We start from the raw sequence: 24001 nt of genomic DNA, 5'->3' as shown, positions 1-24001 counted from the left end.
ATAAGTAGTTCATCATAAGTTTCAGAGACCAAAAACATAAGTATACAAACAAAGCTTAGAAGCAAAACTAACATAAGTATACAAACAAAGCTTAGAAGCAAAACTATGAACATAAAATTCACAAGTTTTAAATTCATAAGTATTATATTACATGCTTCAGGAACAAAAAATTCATAAGTTATGAAATAATTCTTCGATAAATCCAAATTACTCTCATTCAAATTACACGAACAATGTTTCTCAATGATGTCTCCATTAATAATTACGGGACTCTCAACGAAACTAGGGGTGGGTAGGTACGGTATACCTTACCGAAACCACCATACCGTATACCTTACCGTAAATACGGTATGCGAAAAAAATCATACCTTTACCTTACCAAAGTTTTCGGTATACCTTATTTTCGGTATGACGAATTTTCATACCGATACCGTACCTCATTTTCGGTATACCTGACTTTCAACATCAATTAAAATAGAAAATTAGAGTTTTTAGAATATTATTTATATTTTATAATTTTAAAAATAAATTAAATATAATTTATTCATAATTATATTTATATTTCACAATAGATTTTATAATTTTAAAATATATAAAATATATTTTATATATAATTGCGTTTATATTTTTGTGGTATATATCTTAGTTTACGGTATATACCTTAATTTACGGTATATACCGAATTTCGATATGCAGCGGTATACCGCGGTATTTGAAAATCCATACCGTTACCTTACCGAAAATTTTCGGTAAGGTATCATACCGTACCGAAAGTCACGGTATACCAAAAATTCGGTATTTTTGATATTTTTTCGGTATGATAAGGCCGGTATTTCGGTATTTCGGTATTTTTCCCCAGCCCTAAACGAAACCACCCACATCAACTGCACAAAATAAAAATTAATTTTATTAGAATAAAAGTAAGTTATTAAATGTATTATATTAAATAATAAAACAGAGAATAAAATTGGGACAAATTAAGAAATTTACAAATCAATTATATATGACAAAATTAGATTACCGAAAAATATGATTTTTCATATATAACTAATGGGCTGCAAATAATACATTTAAAATCTAGCCCAAATCTATACAATTTTTTTGCTCCGATAAAATAGCCGAATAAAAAATTAATATAAGCCCAACAACTAATAAATTCGATGTTAGCCCAACAAAATAATTCAAATAAATCTGACTGCCTTGTGATTATATTATTTAGTTTAAATCTAATAATTAAACTACATTAGGCATAATTAGAAAATAAGATACACAATATAAATAGGATTTTTCCCCTCAGTTCATGCGCCGCCACCGACACCAAACCCTAATTCTCTGCCTTCACCGATATCATCTAGAAACGGCGACACGAAGACTTCTTCCCACTCGCAGTCGCCGACGACACAATCCGCGACACGGTGGATGAAATGGCGATTCGGTGTATGAGACGGTGAGGCTGGGCCGGTTCGATTTCGTCAAACCCTGCGATTCTACTTCTGAACAAATCACCTCGCATGCCGGAATTGGGCGAGATAGGAACAACTCTTATCCTTCGGTCAATTAACCGTCACAAATTACTGAATTCCAGAACTGAGTCGTGCTGCAATTGGTAATCACCTTTGCTCTGATGGTTCTTCATATTATAATTATTACATGATAAAATGTCATCCCTTGATTACTACCACATATTACTTGATGCAAATATTGTTCAAATATCTAAGTGCTTTATAAATTGCTGGGAGGAGGACCAAATAAAAAATATTAGGATATAATGGATAAGTGAAATAGGTAGAGAGTAAAATCTGTAAAACTAGGGGTGGCAAATCGTGCGTGTCGGGTCGTTATCGTATCGACACGATAACGACACGAACACGATAACAACAAACATGAACACGACCTGTTAAGAAAACCCCAAACATGAACACGAACACGACCCGCTACCCTCAGACACGAACATAACCCGAACCCATTAACGACACACGAACACAACCCGAACCCATTAACGACACGAACCACTTCGGGTCAACACGACACGATAACAACACGTATTGGAAAGTGATTAAATATTTAAATGATTTAAATGAGATATGACCATATGAGACTATGAGAGTCAATTTAATAAATATTGAAAAATGAAAATAATAAGAATTAATAATATTAAAATATTATTTGTTAAGGGATAACACGAACCCGACACGAACACGACATGAACACGTATTGTTAACGGATAACACGAACACGACACGAACACGACACAAAAATTTCGTATCCTTAACGGGTCGACCCGATAAGGACATGGACCCAATAAGCTCTGACCCAAACCCATTAATTTTGTGCCGGTTCGTGTCGTGTCGTGTCAATAATTACCAGCCCTATGTAAAAACCATTTAGTATTGTGTATATTCCTATATTAGTTAGTAGTATAACATAACTACCAACTGACAGAAAAAAAAGTGGCATTGGCATTCAGTGTTGAAGCAGAAGTGTTTATAAACTTTTCAGTGTTGAAGCAGAATGTCAACCATAGATTATTTCACACTTTCAGATTATTTAATGATTTAATACATAGCAATGAGCTTATGCTCATATTTCATATGATTGCTGTGCTTGAATTCATACTTATACTCGCTCTCCACATAGGTCTTACATTTGCTAAGGAAATTAAAGTTAGATAAAATCAGTTAGAACATTAGGGGAGATATAGTATTGAAGGTGCAATTACTTGTCTAGAACTTGTACTGTAAAGATGACTTAGAGCAGGTAAGGAAATTGGTATGCATAACATAAGCCTGGAGGTATACCTTCAAGTAATATCTGAAAATGGTAAAAAGATTAGCATTTTAATAAAACTCCACACGGTGCTGGTCTAAAACTGATTAATAGTCACTAAGGTATTAACCTGTAATATGATTGATTAATGCTTTATATCATTACATAAATCTATACGAGTATCATTTGACCTTATCTAAGCAAATGATTATGTCATTTTCTGTAGAGTCATAACCTTTCAAAATAGGAAGAAAGATGAGAGCGCATGAAGGGTAGACTGATCTTGATAAGCATGACCAGAGCTCATTTGCAGCAATGACATTCAGAAGGTTAGAACACGTGTATGTATTAATTAAAAAGAGTATGTTCCGTACAGCAATGACATTCAGAAGGTTAGAACACGTGTATGTATTAATTAAAAAGAGTATGTTCCGTAGGTAAAAGAGTATTCTGCTGCCCTATACATAAAAAAAGAAAAGATATTCCTATGTTTGAAACATACTATTACCTCCTTACAATTTCGACAACATGCTTAGCTTTCTCAAAGTAAACATACCTTACTATCATGAAGTACAACTTCTAAACTGTAATCATTCTTGTCACTAGAATATCCATAAAAAATCCAGACATCTGACCTTGGTGATAGAGTTACGGAAACTGGGATGAAGATTGTCGAGGAAGGTTATGAAAGGTGTCATTCTTGATTTACTACTTCCTGTTTTAAACAAACAAATATAGGAGGATCAGTAACTCATCAAAAGAGCTGACAAACTACTAAAATAACTTCAATTTAGGAGAATGCAGATCAAGAATGGAGGCACAACAACTGGCAGCACGATTAAGGAATCAAAGAATGCAAACAAAATGTTAGATGTGGTAAAAATAACTGTTCTTTAGTCAGCTAAGAAGTGCTTGCATAATAAACGACTATTCACAGCAGCAAAAATTGTAAAAATAACTTGAACATAGCCAAGATCAGAAACAAAGAACTAAAAAGAGGTGATTTTGTAAGAGAAACTGGTGCTAACTGAATTTTCACTTGTTGATATTGCTGATTTGTGGAATAGGAATGGTTGTTGAGTGAGATGTGTGGAGCTGGTAAGGTATTTATAGGCCAAAATACTAGCATGTTTAAAAAACTAATGCAGTTTCCCAATAAGACACAATGATGAGTGAGTATTTCCACATATCAAAACAAAAAAAAAATCTTAAATACTATTTTCTATAATTAATAATATTGGACTGCATGCTTTTAAAAAATGTATTTAAAATATTTCTCAATCATTTTATGCATATAATATATGTACATGATCGAAATTAGAATGACTTTAGTAAGGTTCAGCTCATTTAATTTCATAAGGTTATAAATATATAACTCAGAACAATTTTATTATTTGTATTTCTAACCTATTCTTCTAATATATATATATATATACATGTGGCATATTAGTGATATAAAAGTCGGTCTAAAACCTATTAGAACACAACAACCGCCACTCTCTGCAGCAAAAAGGAGCCACTCTCTGCCTAGAAAAAGAACCACTCTCTGCAGCAAAAAGGAGAGAGAAAGCAGTCAGATAAAAAAGCCAAGACACATAATTATTACAATCTTCCATAGGTGACATGGCATGCGTGGAAGTTGAAACAACTATATTTCATGATCAGCAAACAAGAACTAATAATAACAAGATACAAAAGGTATTATATTCTTTCATTAATATTACAAACCAAATAACTTCTGATTCTATCATCCATGCCTGCATTCCATCTTTAAAACTTAAAGTTCTTATAATTAATCATACTTCAGTAGTAGTCTTAGAGGCAGATTTAAAATAGATTTCATGGTCTTTCAATTGATTAGGGTTAGGGTTAGGGTTAGGGTTATTAAGCAATAAATATAAGACTTAGATGCATTATTAGTCTTTCATTTCACTATGCTGAAAAATAGGTTATAAAGTCCAATATTTAGATGCATCAAAACATTAGTATTTGGTTTCCAAAAAAAATGAACTTATGATTTTAATCATTCATATTGTATCCAATAATTGCAATTTTAGAAATTAATTAAAAGTTTAAAAAATAATTAAAGAAAGTAAATTCATGCCTATTATTTGTTCTGCTTTTAATTTATAGAACAATTTAAGCATATTTTTATACCGATTTATATAAAAATAGTTCATTAATTATATTGCTAACCTGGTTAAATATATTTTTTCATTTATGTATCAGGTTGCATAGGAAAGGGAAGATTATGATTGCCACCTTTGGAAAAAAAGGCAAAGCACCAATTTTAAGAGAGTCATTTATTGCAGAACAATTTTCAAAGTAGGTATGCAGACAAAATAAATATCATACAACAAATGAGCTCTGCCACGTAGGATAATCAAAGTTTACATACACTATCTATTTAAATAAAAGTTGTGAGCAAATTCTGAATTTAATCTAAATTGTGCAAAGACTAAATGAATTTTAATTTCAGGTTGGGTTGTTTGGAAGATAAAAAGACTACATGAGAAAAATGCATAAATCTCGTTTTGTAATTGTTGGTTCATGTAAATATTGTATTATTAGAGCAATTGTGATGTATAATGTGCCATAGTTTAGAAAATAGGTAAAAATAGGCTAAGAAAGTGAAAATATGTCTGCTACAAAAAATATGATTTTTTTACTTTCCAACTGGCCCCACATGTTCATGTGACCCCTACCAAAAGTGTAACTCCAAAATCTGCAGCAACTGGTCAAAAACATAAGCCTAAAAAAATTAACTAAAAGGATTCTACTATAAAGTCTGCAAAAATTATAAAAAAAAGAAAAGAAAATTATTGTCAGTTTCCCGCCAAAAAGAGTGTCGGGTGGCAGACCAAAAACCTGACACTTTATATATGTATAGATGTATTGATTAAAATGTGAAGAAAATAAAAATTGTTATAATTTCTATAATAATGATAAAAATAGAGTATTAAAGAAAATATGATTTGTATGGTGTTATATTATAATTTATATATTTATATATTTGTAGTAGGGGGTGTGATTAATTGCAAACTTTTTAAGTTGGTAACTCTGCTAACTCATGAACGCAGTATGTTAAAAATGTCAACACGGTGATATTAAAATATCAATATATAATTTTGTTGACATTTTAATATTATCGTGTTGATATATTTAATACACTGCATTGATGAGTTAACAATTTAAAAAGTTAGCAATATAACACACCTCTTAGTACTCCCTCCGTCCGCCATTAGGAGTCTCATTTCTTGGCGACATGAGTTTGAAGAAATGTTAATAATAGTGGGTGAAAAAAAGTTAGTGGAATAAGGATCCCCACTTATATATATTAGTTTTAAATGAAATGTGAATGGAAATTGGCTGCAAATAGAAGTGACTAAAAAAGAGCAAAAGATTGCAAAGAAACTGAAAAATGAGGTTATAGGAACTGAAACTACAGTGACAGATTGTAAATGCATAGATAGATTGCACAAAAACATCAAGCAAATGGGGCATTGAAGGTTTCATTTGTTACACTACTAGGAAACAATGACAAATTCAAGGTTAGAATGCACATCACTTTAATAAGAGTATTTATTAATATCAGGAACTTTCTAAAATAATCTCACTCATTACTTGCAGGAACAAAATGAACCATAGCATGAATGAGAGGCATAAAACATTGAAAAGCATTGAAGATTATACATTTAAGATTCAACAAATGAGATATATAAAGTCCAATATTAGGGTTGATTATACATTTAAGATCATGCGGTGCAAACATTGATTACGAACATTAGGATTGTCAATCCTAAATATGTAACTCCAAGAAGCTCATAAGACCCTTGAAAAGTCTTCACTCTCAATTAACAGTATCGTTTTAAAGGAAACTAATTGTAGTGTTTATTAAGTGGATCTAACTCGCCAACTTTCTCTCACGATTATATAGCAAGTTATATTTGGAAATCTGGTCAACATAGAGAGTGAAGAGGATCCCATAATTGAACCCCCTTTTGGTGAGAAGGCACCACATGACATGAAGCTCCATTTGGGAGACACTTCCACCATAGACTCTAGCGAACATTAATTGCGTCATGGCTCGGTGGAGGTACCTCAAGACGGGGTTCTGGATTGATGAGGACTTGGCGTACCCCGACTCATGATCATCACCATCGGTGTCATCGCACCCCAAACATCGGAATATTCATACTGCACTTCTTCATCAGGGCTGAGGTCATAGCAATGGAAGACTCGCAAAGGTCCTCCATGGAGAAAGTGTGGTTACGGTTGCCGAGGCAAAAGTCGATCCTCTCGGGGTTGCGGGTACGGCGGTTCTTGTGCACCTTGAGTGTGCTAAGAAACTTGAGAGTAAGTCTCCTATAGGAGGACCATCTCCCTTGGAACATGTGAATCAAACTGTTACCCTCCCCGACGTTGCATAACGCCCAAAAGTCCTCCAAAATCCCCAAAGTACCGAGGGGAAGCTCGTGGGGATACCATGAGGCGCCATATCTCTCACCGTGACTCTCTTCCATATTGCCTTGTGATCATCTGTGAGAAGGCTAACTCCATAGCTCTTCGCATTCTCAGGCTTTCCTCTTATTGTCATTGTCCTACAAAAGAAAGTTCAAACTCTAAAAGAGCACTAAATAATAGACAAGCAAACAAGGGTACCTCCAAACTTGCACTTAACTAGGCATACATCACAAATTATCATTCATGTGCAAGTTTGTATCAAATAAGCATCTTAAATTGTAACATGATATCATGTGAAACAAAATCAATAATTTAGAACCACTTAAATCCATCCTCCAACGTAAATTCATCCCCCATGTAGAGACGTATTAACATAGTCAACACAAATTAACAATCTCTAATACTACACATGTATTTCAATTTATGGAAGTAATAATAACCTCACAATGCTATGAATATGATTGCAACATATAACCAACTATGAACAAGAGGGAAACATAAAAAACAACCAACAATTCACCACCCTATGCAAAATCTAACCATGAAACACAAGTAGAAGCATCACCACAATCATCCCCCATACTAAAACATGCTTTTCAACCGAACAATTCATCATGAAAGAACAAAATCTATGGAAGAATTAAACCAAAACTCAGAAATTAAAGATAGAATTCATACCTTGAGTTGGAGAGAATTGGACGATGAAAGCTTGAAATTTGGAATGGAATGAGAGAATGAGAGTGTGGGAGTGTGAATTTGGTGATGTTTTGTAGTTGGGGTTGTGTACAATGGAGAATTGGAGAAGATGGGTGAAAGAAGGAGAGAAAACTCACCATGTATAGGCGTTTCGCATATTCTGACCTCTCTGTGGCGACCGCTAATACTTGTGCAGCGACCATTGCACATTTTCAGAAAACGACGAGTCTCTAATGGCCCGCTGCGGCCCGCACCCGCTACAGCCCGCCCTAGCCCCGAACTACTCCTGCACACTAAAAACTTTGTGGCGACCGCTGTGGATTATGCAGCGGTCGCTACGGTTAATATTTATTTTTTATTATTTTTTTTCTTATGTGTACAGAAAATGCACGAAAATTTAAAAAAATACAGAAAATGAAAAAATAAAGAAATAAAGGGAAAAACAAGTTGGGTTGCCTCACAACAAGCGCCTTTGTTTTGAGTCGTTGGCTCGACTTAAAGTGGCCGAACTAGGTGGGCGGATCAACGACCCTTGTGCTAAAGACCGCGAACTGGATCATCTTGTTACCAAATTTTCTCCACCATTTGTATTTCCCGTTCGGGGTCTTGATCACGAAGACTTCGCGGTCGACTGGCACATGAGGCTTCTTTCTAGCCTTCTTCCTCTTTTTGGCCTTCTCCTGAGAGGGAAGCTTAGCTTGCTTAGGTGTACCCTTTTTGGGAGATTGTGGAGGAGTATGGACAATAAAGATAGAAGGGTTAGAATAATTCTCCCCTGCACATGGCCTATAAGGCTTAGACGTGTTGGTCATCATGACCGGCCTGCATTCACGCTTCTTCCTTGCATGTTGCGCCTCTTCATACTTAATCACCTCGCTCTCAATCTTGTAGGTGGAGCGACTGTAGTTGTTACTGATCGTGATCTCGCCTCTACCTACATCAATAAGAGCTTTGCATGTGGCTAGAAAATCTCTGCCAAAGATTAGAGGCACATTTTTGTCTACTTTCATGTCAAGGATAATGAAGTCGGCAGGGAAAATAAAATCGTCTACCTTTACCAATACATCCTCAATCATGCCCACTGTCTTGATTGCCGAATTGTCGGCCAACCTTATGATTATATCCGACGTCTTGAGAGGTCCGATGTTGAGCTTTTCATAGTACTTGAGTGGCATGATGCTGATGCTGGCTCCCAAGCACAAAGGAGTGTCGAGTTAGGTGACTGCAATGACGGAGGTCGGTGGAGCCAGATCCTCTCTTCTAGATGTGTCCATTTGGTCAACCCGAACTCTAAGCTCGGCCAATTCCTTAGCAAAGGAAGTCTCCCCGACCTCCTCTATAACCGCTACTCTCCGCGAAGTGTGCCTCTCTTTCGACCACCCTATACTGTTGGTGGCGAACTCTTCTATCACTGCCATGGCCTCTAGTCCACTCTTCCTCAATAATCCCCCATTGGCTCCAGAATCCAACATAGCACTGATTTTTTCACTGAAACCATTATATAGGATTCCTACCTGATGGTCCACGGTGAAACTGTAGTTGGGGCACTTGCGGAGTAGGCTTTTGAACCGTGAAACCGCCTCGTAGAGGGGCTCGTCGGGGCCTTGCATGAACTGAAAGATCTTACTCTTTAGCTTCAATATCGTGCCTGGTGGGTAGTACTTGTGTAACATCCCAGAATTTTGTGACTTTTATTTAATATGTTGATTTGGAAATTTAAGCTATGAAATTGATTGTTTCTATGTGATTAAGTGGATTATGTGAAATAATTCTCATGGGTGATATGGAATGAAGTATTTGATACTTTTATATTTTTATAGTGTTGGGATTAATTAGATAGGATCATGCATTTTTTTTCTTCTAGCCAATTCATTGGAATTTTCAGCCCTCCTAATTGTTTGAAATAAGTATTTCATTTCTTGGATTTAATTAATGATCTTGGGATATTTATCCAAATTAAATCCAAACCCAATTATCCCTAACACTAGCCTATTCTCTTGGAGTTTTTGAAAATCCCCTATTTTTTTAATTAGGAGGATGAATTATTTCTTTGATTTAATTGGTGCCTTGTTGACTCCCTTCTTTTAATTAAATCCAATCAAATCTTGTCACATTTTATTTCTTCACCCAAATTAAATAAAGATTTGAAATAACTCCTTGGCTAATTAAGCCAAATTTTCGGCCTCCTCATTATTTTTGTAGAGGAGAATTTATTTGTTTCCTTTTGTGAGACCCTTTTTGTTCAAATTAATACATATGTCTAATTAATTGGGGATGTGAATATTTCCTTTTAATTCTCACCTATATCACACGCCACTATGCTCTTATTTTTTTTCCTTGTGCATTCCTCTTTAATTTTCGGCCCCCACCTTATTTTTCCTACTTGGAGATTTAATTTATTTTGTTCCCTTGTTTATGGAGAATGTTTATTGTTTTATTTCCTAAATTGTGGATCTATTTGACCGACCAAATGGCCTCCTTTTGATGTGAATTTTGAACTAGATGAAATTTGAAGTGTCTTCTGAGTTTTGTGAAAATTTCAGCCTCATTGGACATCGGGTGAATGTTTGGTAAATTTTTCAATGGAACTGCACAGTGCTGCCAGAATTTTTGTGTTCCGACCAGAGAGTTACATTATTGTTTTGACTGACCAAATGACGTGATTTTGGTGTGGAATTTTAACTGGATGAACATGAATGTGTCTTCTGTGTTGTGACCAAATCTTAGTCTCATATGAGGTCGTATGGAGTTTTGGTGATTTTTACAAACCAACCGCGCAGTTCTGCCAGATTTGTTGTTATGTGGAAATATCACTTGTTGCCAAGTTTGAGTGAATTATATGATGCATGTATAATTTAGGAATGTATCCTATGACGTGATTATGTGTGACACGTTGAGAAATATTATGGCATGTCTTCCTTATGTTGATGAATGTTGGGATGGGTAAATTTAAGAGAATGATAAAAAGAACGATAGGACATGCATGATAATGTGAATTGATGGAAGGCTGATTTGTATCGTGGTTTGGCAAGGGTTATTGTGTGTACGTGAGCACGAGGAACGAGTGTTGCCTTAAGTGGATATTGAATTGTCTAAGCAAACGAAGTGGGCTTTCTTTTTCAAATCTCTTTATTTTTCTGAAAATACGATGTGGTGTTATAAGGTGGTATAACTTGTTATGTCATGCCATGTTATTTTGTTTGTGGGATTGTTGCCTGATGCCTAGTTCGTCTGAGCTTGCTCCGTTAGGCTATATGGTTGTGTTGTGAAACGAATTCGGGTCTGAGTAGGGCCGCAAACCCTATCAGGCTGTGTACACTGGTGGGATCGTGAGCCGTCCTTGCTAGTCGGCCGGTCTCGTGGGCGAATAGTGTGGCCACACTTTCGTCGCATTGTGATATGATGATTGTGATTGATGGATTGATGAGAAAAGTGGGGAGATAAATTGTCTGGCCAGACTTGAAATATTTTTGTGTTCTCGTGATATTTCTTACTACATATAAAACTCGAGATCACTGGTATGGATGACATAACTATATTAAAATGTTTTCGGCATAAGCCCATTGAGTACAACAAGTACTCAGCCCTGCATATTCTTTTTCTTTATGTGCAGGTTGAGCGGGATGTTGCGGAGGATGTTGAGTTGGCCTAAGAACTTAGGATGCTTTGTGTCTTCATACATAGGCGTTATCCTCGACTCTCTTAAAACCTTAGTTCCGCTGCTATATTTTTGAACTAGGCCTCAAGACCTATTTGTCTTAAGTCGTTGCTAATTAATAATAAATTTAATTGTTTTTTTTATTATTTTTGGAATTTAATTGTTTTTTTTATTTTCTCCGCTGCTTATTTTGAAAAACCTTTTTGTCTTAAGTCGTTGCTAATTAATAATAAATTTATAACATTAAGTTCTTTAAACTAAAAATTTATTGTTTAAGCTTTTAATGCACCAAAAATATTATTCCTTTAAGCTAATTAAGCATTCATAAACTCTTATCCTTGTAAGTTGTCATTTTTATCGTCCCCTGGTCACGATCGCCGCGTTGTGGTACCCCTAGTATAGGCGGTCGTGACAGAGTGGTATCAGAGCTTCGTTCTTTTGCTCTGGTCTGAGAGTCTTCTTTTACCTTAAGTCTAGATTGGTGAACCCTTATTGACTAGAAGTGTCACGAAGGCTCAACATCCAAAGCATCGCGCTCAACCAAAGAAAGTGAGGTACGTTTTAAGTTGTTGCAAGCATGTGAGATCGATGCATGAAATTGACGATGATATGATGATGATGTTTTGGCAAGTGTATGCATGCGAATGAATGTTATACATGAAGATGAATTGTGATGATATGATTATGTGCAATATGAGTATGATTGACATGATAATTTAAGCACGTGTTATATATGTGAATACGATGTTTTGATAGTATGATTATGTGAAGTATGAGCATGATTGACAAGATGATCTAAGCACGTGTTGTATGTTGATTATGTATTTGTTATGGTGTGATTATATGGAGCATGAGCAAGATTAGTATGATGACTAAGTATGTGTTATATGTGTGAAAGTACTACGACGTGAGCATGTGAACATAGGATGATGGAGTGTTTTACATGAAGGATGAAGGTTGATGAGTTGTTTTGAGTATGTTGAAATTTTTTTTTTTGAGAAAAAAAAGAGTAATTTAAAAATGTTGTTTCAACCATATATGAGAAGTGCATGAGTGTTTTGTTTGGAATACAAATGTGTTATGCGTTTTGAAAGATTTGCATGGTTTGATATGTAGAAAAAAAAGAAAAAGGATTTTGTGGTTGATGTTTTGTAATATTAATGACTAGTTGTTCTAGTGGAGTTTGATTGAGAAAAAAATGTTTATGTTGTGGAAAGTTGTTGAAATTTTTTTTAAACGGAAAAAAAAATATCTTTGAACTTTAAATGAAAACATGTTAGTTCTTTCTTTTGGGAAAATTTATTTGATCAATGAAAAATGTTGTGTTTATGAATTGTTAAAAAAAAATTAATTACCTTTTCGTTTGGAAAATTGAGCCATGGAAGTGTGATGTTATGTATGTTATGAGGTGCGAAGTATAATGCGTTAATCTATGGAGTGTTTTATACGAGTGATGAAAGTTGATGCGAAAGTACGTTTTAGTTTGAGTAAAAACTTTTACTTTAAAATTGAGATGCGAGAAATTTTTTTTGGGAAGGTGTGAAAGTGTAAAGAAATTTTATTTCAAAAGTTTTGAATATAATTGTGAAGTTCGAAAGTGTTTTGCTATGGAATGTGAAAATTTTGTGTGTTTATCTTGAGGTTTGAATGACGTAAATTGAGGTAGATGATGATCTATGAGATGACGATTTGTGTTGTGAACTTAGAGTACCTAAAATATAAGCCTAGTTGACCGCGCGAATCGTAGTTCTAAGTTGAAAACTTAACTATTGCTTCTCTGAGCAATGAAACGTACGAGAATATGAAAGTTGAGGCAAACCCTTAAGTCAAGGTGCGAGACAAGAAGAGCTGAAGCTAAGTGATATTTTCATGCAACAACGAGCGGTCATACTCGCGATTTAAATTAGTATAGTGTAATCTTGCGTAAGCTGCAAAACGATGGAGATGATCTTCATACCCTGCTAAGGAGCACGAGGATGACAACAATATCCTACGAGGATAATCATTATGACATGCAGAGAACTTTATGAAGATATGGACTCCGACTATCATTATTAGTGGCATTGACACGAAGAATCCCAGCGTGGAATCCACAGTTCTTAGAGCAATGTTACCAGTCTCGGCTTGCGAAAGATGAATGAGGTGGTGCGACTTTAATAGCTATAACAAACTAATTTTAATCAACAGTTCTTACTTGGATCCTAAGAAGTTATTTTTCTGGACCTTTCAAATAACCGTGAGCCTTGTCTATTTAACAGCTTTTTTCATTCACCCCTTGCAAGTGATGCATATTATTTCTTTTCCTCCATTGAGTCATAACTCACTTTCAATTCTTGGAAAGTGGTGTTGCCTTCATAACTTTGGACAATTGGATTGATTGTATTATTCTTTGACTTATTATTTATATGAACAATATTTTGACTTTGTGAGCCTTTGCTATTGAACTTCATTCCTAAGGCTGCTTGCAGTCATGTCCTTCAATATAGGCACGTTTCACAAACATGTTTTCTATGGGATATTCTTCTTTGAACTTTTGTTCAGCTTTTTATTTTGTAACCATGTCTGTGTCAAGTTCTTTCTCATAGAGTGAAATTCTTTTTGGTTCAGTTCCACTATATGTATTCTTTCCATAATAGAACCATTCTTTTTACAAAACAAAGTTAAGGACTACATTTTGTACCTTGCCTTAACAAACTTAATCTACTTGATTTTTTTTCAAAAGCCCCTTTGACTTTGGTTTCCTTTCACAAACATATGAACCCATTGATGTGATTATATTATTCCACATTATGATTTTCGTTAAACCATGATCAGTACCGCTTTGTGACAACTGCCTACATTTCTCAATCCTCATACAACTGATCATTTTTTTCTCAACCCTATAAGTCATTATCCATTGATTTGTAGACCTTTCAAATTTGGTCGAACAACTGAATTATCTTGTTTGGTAGCCTACTATGAGAATTGACTTTAATTCGATTCCATCCCATATTCATGACCTATCTTATGTTCTTTCAAGCTCCGTGGGGATGGTCATAACCAATTGTTACAATTCGAAATCGGTTCATATCCAAGTTAAGACTGTTTGATTAAACTTTGAGTTCTTGATACAAATTCCGAGTTCTTGATGCAACATTTGCAAGGAGAGGCAAATTTCTTTTCGAGCCCCTGGCGACGAGCCGACTATCTTGTACGGAATTTCTTTAAATCGACGAACCTCCATAATCTCTGCTTTGCAAGCAACCACCATAATCAGAAAAGGGCGTCCGGCTTATCTTGTGTACTTGAATGGAGAGGAGAAGAAGGACTTGAAAGTGGAAGACATAGCAGTAGTACGAGACTTTCCCGATGTGTTCCCTGAAACCTTACCTGGACCGCCGCCCGACAGACAAGTAGAGTTTGGCATCGACTTAGAACCCGGATCTGTGCCAGTATCGAAAGCACCGTACCGAATGGCCCCTAAAGAGTTGGCTGAATTGAAGATTCAGTTGCAAGAACTGCTAGACTTGGGATTTATTCGGCCTAGTGTATCACCGTGGGGAGCGCCTGTGTTGTTCGTGTAGTAAAAGGATGGAACGATGAGGATGTGCATTGACTATCGTGAGCTCAACAAGATGACCTTGAAGAATAAATACCCACTGCCGAGGATTGATGATTTGTTTGACCAACTTCGAGGAGCGGGCGTATTTTTGAAAATGGACTTGAGGTCGGGATATCATCAACTAAAGGTCCGACGAGAGGATGTGCCTAAGACTGCCTTTCGCACTCGTTATGGCCATTATGAATTCGTCGTGATGCCATTTGGGCTGACCAACGCCCCGACCATCTTCATGGACTTGATGAACCGAGTTTTCCACAAGTATCTCGACAAGTTCGTGTTAGTCTTCATCGACGATGTTTTAGTATACTCGAAGAACGAGGAGAAACATTGATGGCATCTACAAACAGTGTTGGAAACGTTGCGAAAGGAGAAGCTTTATGCCAAGTTTAGTAAGTGTGAGTTTTGGTTGACTCGAGTGAACTTTTTGGTCATATTGTGACGGCAAATGGAATTCAAGTAGACCCAGCAAAGGTCGATGCCGTGTAGAATTGGAAATCGCCGAAAACGCCGAGTGATCCGCAGTTTCTTGGGATTGGCGGGATACTATCGATGTTTCATTGAAGGATTCTCTAAAAACGCAAGACCCATGACACAATTGCTAAAGAAGGGAATCAAAGTGGTTTGGACGCCGGAGTGCGAGGCGAGTTTCCAACTGTTGAAGGAGAAGTTGACCACAGCACCGGTCCTAGCCGTGCCGGCAATCGACAAAGACTTCGCCGTCTATACTGATGCATCAAAAGTAGGACTTGGATGCGTGTTGATGCAAGATGGGAAAGTGATATCATACGCTTCCCGACAGTTGAGACCGAATGAATTGAATTTTCCGACTCATGATTTGGAGTTAGCAACAGTGGTGCATGCACTGAATATTTGGAGACACCATCTCTATGGAGTGAGATGCGAGATATATACGGATCACAAGAGTCTCAAATACTTCTTCGAGCAGAAGGAGCTAAACATGCGACAGCGACGTTGGTTAGAGATTGTGAAAGATTATGACTGTGGTATTCACTATCATCCGGGCAAGGCGAACGTAGTAGCCGATGCTTTGAGTAGGAAGAACCAACCGCAATTGGCTTATTTCCTAACATAAGAGGAAGCGTTGATTCGCGAATTCGATAGAATGAGATTGGAAATAGTAAAAGCGTCTGAGACAGTAGGAGGAAGAATAACGACGCTAGTGATTGAGCCAGATTTGAGAACCAAGCTCATAGAAGCCCAACGATGTGATGAGAAGTTAGAAGAGTTACGTGTGAAGGTGAGAGCCGAGAAGCTCGATCATTACCGTGAGGAGGTGGATAATGCTTTGACGTACGATGGACGATTGTGTGTGCCGAGCGATGAGGCGCTAAAAGATGAGATTTTAAGTGAAGCGCACGACACGCCTTACACTGCTCACCCCGGAAGCACGAAGATGTATCGAGATTTGAAGCAACGTTTTTGGTGGAATGGAATGAAAGAAGACGTTGTGTCCTATGTGGAGCGATGTCTAGCATGCCAACAAGTGAAGGCCTTACACCAACGGACATATGGTAAATTGCAACCACTTGAAATTCCCGAATGGAAGTGGGAGCATCTAACTATGGATTTCGTGACGGGTTTGCCAAAGTCACAGAAGGGCAACACTGCAATTTGGGTGATCATCTATCAACTAACTAACAGCGCGCACTTATTACCAATTCGAATTTCTTATGGCACGGACTAGTTAGCAAAGCTCTACGTGAATGAGATTGTACGTTTGCATGGGGTGCCTAAGACGATTGTGTCCGACCGCGATACGAAGTTCACATCAAAGTTTTGGATGAGTTTGCAACGAGAATTGGGTACACAGCTGAACTTCAGCACTACTTATCACCCGCAATCGGACGGGCAGTCAGAGAGGACGATTCAAACGCTTGAGGATATGCTGCGAGCCGTTGTCCTAGAGGGAAAAGTTGGGAAACTATTCTACCGTTGGTTGAATTAGCCTACAACAATAGCTACCAAGCGACGATCGATATGGCTCCTGAAACGTGGTCTGTCGTGTGAGTGTGTGTATAATAAATTCCTAGATCGAGCTACCAAGTCCACTGAATCCACTAAACACTAGGTCTAGGAACTCAAGGCGACACGGAAGACTCTGGCTATGGACACACAAACTCTCGCGTTTCAAAGATCCCTCAACCCGTTATACTATAGACTAGTATAGAGAAGCAAGGGGTCGATCCCATGAAGATGGACGCGCAAGAAAGCATCTAGAGATTTTTGGTTAGAAAACAGCTGCTGCCATGCAAACTTTGGTTGAGGTATTCTACTTCTAGACCTAGACACAAAATTAGACACTAGACCTAGTAAACTGTAAACAACATGCAGTGCTTTAACATCCTTAGAACTACAGAATTTTAAACTTACTTCCTAGATAGAGCAAACGATTACCAACTATAGCTAAACAAAGCATGGGGACCAACTAAAAAATGGGGACCAACTTCCAGAAATATCAAATACGGAATTAAAGCTGCAACTAACTAACAAAGCATCTAACTGACAACGACATGCATCACATCAACTAAATCAAACACGAAGATGGAGAAAACAGAGCATATACCGAGATTCAAACAAAACGTAAAAATTTGGACGTCGGAAACTTGCAAACAACCGGAAATAAAACAGATCTACGTATACTAGGCGGAATGAAATGAAAACACGAAAGCTAGGCATAAATCTCAATCACTCTTCAGATCCAACGTCGGAAACTCAATCCACTCTGGATCCAAGCAGTCCGAACCCAACAGCAACCAATATCAACTCCATAGTTCCCGATTCACCCAGATCTACTTCGATCAACACCAGATTCCATCAATTTCACCAAATTCATCAACAAACACAAAACTCAAACATCCAACTCAGCAACTACAACAAACGCAAAATAATGAACACCTATAATCGAAATCAACAGAAACTCGTTAATGGCGGAAAACAGAAATTTCATAAACTAAAGCAATTCGACAGAAAATAGGGTCGAGCTCCGAACGGCGAAGCTCGGTGAAATTCACGACAGAAAACTAAAATGAAAGCGATTTAAATTGTTTCTTCGCCCTCCACGAGGACGGTGTTACTCCGACGACTATCTAGCAACCAGTGACCCAGAACTACCCTACAATTTCCCATCTAAACCCAAAAGTGTGTAGAAGTGAAGTGAGCTACAAACTAAATCTGTTACTAAGGTCCCCACCGAGAGGATCCCTCCAGATTGCATGCTTCCTTCCTTATATAGGTGCAGTAGGATTTTCTAGAAACATTCGCAGAAATCTCCATTCTGCCCTTCAGCTTCATGATCCCTCCGTCTAGTTGTTTCCTCCGAATTTGGTCACTTATTCACCATAATTGCATGGTCCTTGGAATCCACCTTCTTTGTTCCTCGACCTGGTAAATTCTTCTACACACCTGGCTTAAAACATGTGTTAGACCTTATAATTGCATGAATTCCCCCCCTAAACCTATGCATGAAATTAGCCTTATCAAACTGCTCACACTTAAACCTTGCTTGTCCTCAAGCATGAAAGACAAGAAAAAGAAATAAGGCGAATTTCAGTGCACAGTTCCCATGAACGACTCTACAAACAAGACACGAACAAAACACCAACTACTAGACCTAGACATACTACAGACTAAAAAGAAACACTTAAAGAAAAACACACAAGCATGAACTAGTTTCAATTTTTAGGCGATCGTCTCCACAAGCTTAAGTTCTATCCGATTGTCTACAGTCTTCAAATCCTCCTCCCCCTTCTTTCACCTAAACGGTCTGTCAGTTCGTCAAGATAGCCTATTGACTTCCCAATTGTTGGATTCACTAGATCACTCATTCATCACTAGGGATGTTAGGATCGAATAACTCTTAATTTAATGTTATACTACTGATGCATCCGGTTATGAGAGTTTCTCCTTTCTACCGTCTTCTCCTTTCCTAATTTTTTCTGGGTCAGGTTACTTATTGCTTCCTGCCCTTAGATTCCCCCTTCTTTCTATATCCCCCTCTTATATATATTTTTTTTCCTTTGGACTTCGTCCAGCTTATGCCTCCGAATATATATATTTTTTCTCTTTTTATGCCTCCCCTAGACTTCGTCCAGCTTATACCTCCATTCCTGGACTTCATCCAGCTTATACCTCCATAACCCATTTTTCTCCTTCTAACTCTTCTCCCTAAGCATCAAGCGGCAGCCCCTTTTCACAAGTTAGCTCTCAATATATAGACTTATAACTCACTCTTAAAGTAGGGCTTCACAACTGAGTTATCTAAGGTACCTTCTATCGTTTTTACTTCATTCAGACCGCATTCAGCTTATTAAGGTAAAAAGGCCTCAAAGTTAACATGCATCCTATCTTCAATCGCTCTTACTAAGGGAATCTTACCTTATTATATCACTAGCTCATGCGACACACAAAAACAATGAACCTTGTTGTGAATTAGACACACAAGGCTTTCACACACTCAAGAAGATCACACACACACTCACTGTTGTATGAGATCACACAATGCAGAAACACACAGACTCACACTTTGAGTATTGAAGATGATAATCTTGGAGAGAAACTGGAAAACTCTTTATTGATAAAACTCTTACTCTAAACTACATACATGGTTTATGAGCTATTTAAAGCTCTACAATCAAGTAGCAACTGCTACTAACTAACTACAAGAAGAATCAAGAAAGCAAGAAGAATAACCGCTACATCTCAGCTAACTAACTGCTGCTCCAACGGCTAGTTCGGCTAGGTTGCTTCTTCCTTCTCGGCTTAAGGCCGAACTCCCTTCTCGGCTCAAGACCGAACTCTCTTCTCGGCTCAAGACCGAACTCTCTTCTCGGTTCACAACCGAACTCCCTTCTCGCCTAGTTCCAGCTCAAAGCCGAGCTTACCGAACTCCCTTCTAGCCGAGCTTACCGAACTCCCTTCTAGCCGAGCTTACCATCTTCTGCCTTCTTCTTCCAACTGAAATGAGCACTCCATTATTACAATTCTCCACCTGAGGGCTCATCTCAGTTCTTGCACAAACATTGATCAACTTCTTGCAATGATCAAACTTGTCTCTACCTAGAGACTTTGTTAGCATGTCAGCCGGATTGTGCAAGGTGTTAATCTTAATCACCTTCACTCTCCCCTTCTCAATCTCGTCTCTAATAAAATGCAACTTTATGTCTATGTGCTTGCTCCTTTCATGAAAACCCGGATGTTTAGCCAAGCACATAGCTGAGCTGCTGTCACAATGAATCACCATTGTCTTTTGGTCAAAACCAAAGTCAGAAATCACTCCCTGAATCCAAAAGCTCTCCTGTACAGCTGCAGTGAGAGCTATATACTCTGATTCTGTTGTTGAGAGAGCAACAACACTTTGCAACCCTGATTTCCAGCTGATTACAGTTCCAAACATGGTGAAAAGATAACCTGTTTGGGACTTTCTGTTGTCCAGGTTTGCAGCATAGTCTGCATCACAATAGCCCTGCACAACCTCCTCAGATTCACCTTCCCAGCCATTGAAGACAATTCCCCAGCCACTGGTTGACTTCATGTACCTCAATATCCACTTAAGAGCATTCCAATGCTCCTTCCCCGGGTCAGCCATGTATCTGCTAGTCACTGAGATAGCATGTGCCAGATCTGGTCTGGTACAGATCATAGTATACATAACACTTCCAACCACACTAGCATAAGGAATAGACTCCATCTCCTCAGCCTCTTGCTTAGATTTAGGGGCCTGCTCCTTTGAAAGCTTAAAACTCTGGGACAGAGGAGTTGATGCAGCTTTTGCATTTTCCATTTTGAATCTCTGCAAAACTTTCTCAATATAGTCAGTTTGCAGCATCCACAGCTTCTTGCAGCCTCTATCTCTCTGAATATGTATGCCTAGGATCTTCCTTGACTCTCCTAGATCCTTCATTTCAAAGCTTGACTTCAGATCTTGTTTAACTTTCTGAATTTCTGTCATAGAAGGCCCTGCAAGTAGCATATCATCCACATAGAGTAATAGGTAGGCAATGGGAGTCCTGCCTGCCTTCTTGATGTAAATACAATCATCATATTCTGACTTGGAGAAGCCAATCTTCTTCATCTGTGCATCAAACTTCTTATTCCACTGTCTAGGACTTTGCTTAAGTCCATAAAGACTTTTCTGTAACAGGCACACCTTGCCTTCTTCTCCAATCTTCACATAGCCCTCTGGCTGCTCCATGAAGATAGTTTCCTCTAGATCTCCATTGAGGAAGGCTGTCTTCACATCAAGCTGTTGTAGCTCCCAGTCAAGCTGATTCACCACAGCCAATAGGATCCTAATTGAAGTGTGCTTCACAACAGGTGCAAACACTTCATTGAAATCGATTCCCTCCTGCTGTGTAAAGCCTCTAGCCACCAGCCTTGCCTTGAACCTGACTCTATCCTTATCAGTGGTCTCAATCTTTCTTTTAAACAACCACTTACAGCTTACCAGCCTCCTTTCCTTACCATCTGTACTCAGCTTGGATTTGTCCACCAAAATCCATGTTTTGTTCTTGAGTAAAGACTCTATTTCCTCATTCATGGCTTCAATCCATCTTTCTCTATCTTTACTCTGCATAGCTTCTTTATATGTGAGTGGATCTGCACCATCAATACTTTCAGCTGCACACAGAGCATAATACACAACATCAGAGAACTTTGTTGGTGGCCTTGTTTCTCTTCTAACTCTGTCCCTTGCAAGCTGATAGTCTCTGATAGAGTCTGATATAGACTCACCAGCCTGGTTGCCCTGAGTTGGAGCCTCTTCTTTATCTGAATCAGACTCACTCCCTGAGTCAGTGACTCCACCTGCTCCTAGGCCAACCCCCACAGGCTCCACCTTGAAGAAATCACCCTCATCTTCACTGGAGTCCAGCTTATCTTTCAGGTATGGCATCTGATCCTCCAAGAACACCACATCCCTACTCACCAAGACCTTCTGCTTACCGGGCTCAATACACCAGAGCCTATACCCCTTAACACCCCTCTGATATCCCAGCAAGATACATTTCAGAGCCCTAGCTTCAAGCTTGCTTTGCCTAGCATGAGCATAGGCTGCACACCCAAACACCTTGTATTTTGAGTAGTCACTATGAGCTCCATACCACATGTAATCAGGAGTTTCAGATTTCAGGGCAGTAGATGGGCATTTATTGATAAGATAGGCTGCTGTATACACAGCCTCACCCCAGAACCTGCTGCTCAAACCAGAACCAAGAAGCAGGCACCTCACCCTCTCTAGGATAGTCCTATTCATCCTCTCCACAACACCATTTTGCTGGGGATTACTAGGAACAGTACGGTGCCTCTTCATACCCTTCTCTTTACAAAACAGATCAAACTCAGCAGACAAGAACTCTAGGCCATTGTCTGTTCTTAAGCATTTAACACTTCTACCCTTCTCTAGCTCAACCTCCTTACACCATATCTTGAACTTTGTGAGTGTTTCAGATTTTTCCTTAAGAATATATACCCACAACTTCCTTGTATAGTCATCAATGATAGCTAGATAATACTTTCCTCCACCAATTGAACACACCGGTGAAGGCCCCCAAAGATCACTATGTATGTAGTCTAAAGGGGCTGTAGAAGAGTGAATACCTGTAGGATAGGGTGCCTTCTTTGCTTTTCCAAGTATACACTGCTCACAGGGGTCCATCTTGTTGAAATCTCCAGAGATCAGGCCCTTCTTGATGAGTTCTTTCAAGCTTCCTTCTGCTGGATGGCCCAGCCTCTTGTGCCATAGCATTAGGGAATCATCTGACACAGCATTGCTTTCTCCATCAACAGCCTTAGCCTTCAGATAATAGAGAATATGCTCTCTGTCAGCCTCCATCATCACTGCATCTCCAGATTTAACGAACAATTTTCCTTGACTCATCAATACGGTGAACCCCCTCTGCTCCAGCATTCCCAATGAGATGAGGTTCCTCTTCACTTCTGGAATATACCTCACCCCAGTTAGGATCTTTATAGAGCCATCTTGTAGGCTTAGCTTTACCTTCCCTATTCCTCTGATCTGACAAATGTGATTATTACCCAGCACCACAGTGCCGGCTGCTTCTTGAAGGTCATGAAACCAGCTCCTATTTGGGCACATATGGAAGCTGCACCCTGAGTCCATAATCCACCTATGACTGACCCCACTGTCACTAATATTCATAAGTTGAGCCGGGGGATCAGCACTCTCCACACAATCAGATTGGTTGTGTCCCTCAGAGGCCATCTTTCTCTTCCATGCATGACAATCTTTCTTCAAGTGTCCAGGTTTCTTGCACCAATAGCAAGCTCTGGTTTCCTTCTGAGCATCAGAACTTGAGGGTTTAGGGCCCTCAAACTTCTTCTTGAAGTTCTGCTTCTTGAACTTCTTCACATTCAAGGCCTCTGCAGCTTGAACATTGGAGCTTGCAGAGCCTCTGTTGGCTGTCTTCTGGAGTTCTTTGGCCATCAAGGCTGAATAGACTTCTGCATAGGTGATAGGTTTATCTCTTCCATAGATAATTGCATCACTTAACTGGTCATACGAGCTAGGCAAGGCATTCAATGTGAGAATGGCCTTATCCTCATCTGAAATCTTGACATCAACAGATCCCAGGTCATCAATGATCTTGTTGAACTCCTCTAGCTGCTCAATGATGGACCTATCTCCAGAAAAACTATAGGCATACAGCCTCTTCTTGAGATACAGCCGGTTAGCCAAGGATTTGGCCAAGTAAACTTCATCCAACTTGTCCAAGATCTCCACCGCAGTCTTGGCTTCTTGAACATCCCTCAAGACCTTATCTCCAAGGCACAGAATCACT

The 24001-nt window shown here is 38.4% G+C and overlaps 1 long non-coding RNA gene across 9 annotated transcripts; it reads left to right on the top strand.

Annotated features, from left to right (window-relative positions):
* The first annotated feature begins 1110 nt into the window (after positions 1–1110).
* On the top strand, positions 1111–5470 carry LOC121786438. 9 transcript variants are annotated; one of them, XR_006047166.1, is made up of 7 exons: positions 1111–1606; positions 2993–3095; positions 3373–3457; positions 3561–3642; positions 4217–4464; positions 4996–5095; positions 5246–5470. It is a non-coding gene; the product is annotated as an uncharacterized LOC121786438 (long non-coding RNA). The 9 variants fall into 9 exon arrangements; XR_006047167.1 differs by lacking the exon at positions 5246–5470 and having other exon boundaries at positions 3571–3642; positions 4996–5207; XR_006047164.1 differs by lacking the exon at positions 5246–5470 and having other exon boundaries at positions 4273–4464; positions 4996–5207.
* Positions 5471–24001: the final 18531 nt, after the last annotated feature.

The sequence above is a fragment of the Salvia splendens genome, chromosome 22, assembly GCF_004379255.2.
Source record: "Salvia splendens isolate huo1 chromosome 22, SspV2, whole genome shotgun sequence".
Taxonomy (NCBI): domain Eukaryota; kingdom Viridiplantae; phylum Streptophyta; class Magnoliopsida; order Lamiales; family Lamiaceae; genus Salvia; species Salvia splendens.
The sequence above is the reverse complement of the archived record's forward strand: the minus strand, read 5'-3'. Positions and strand labels throughout refer to the sequence as shown.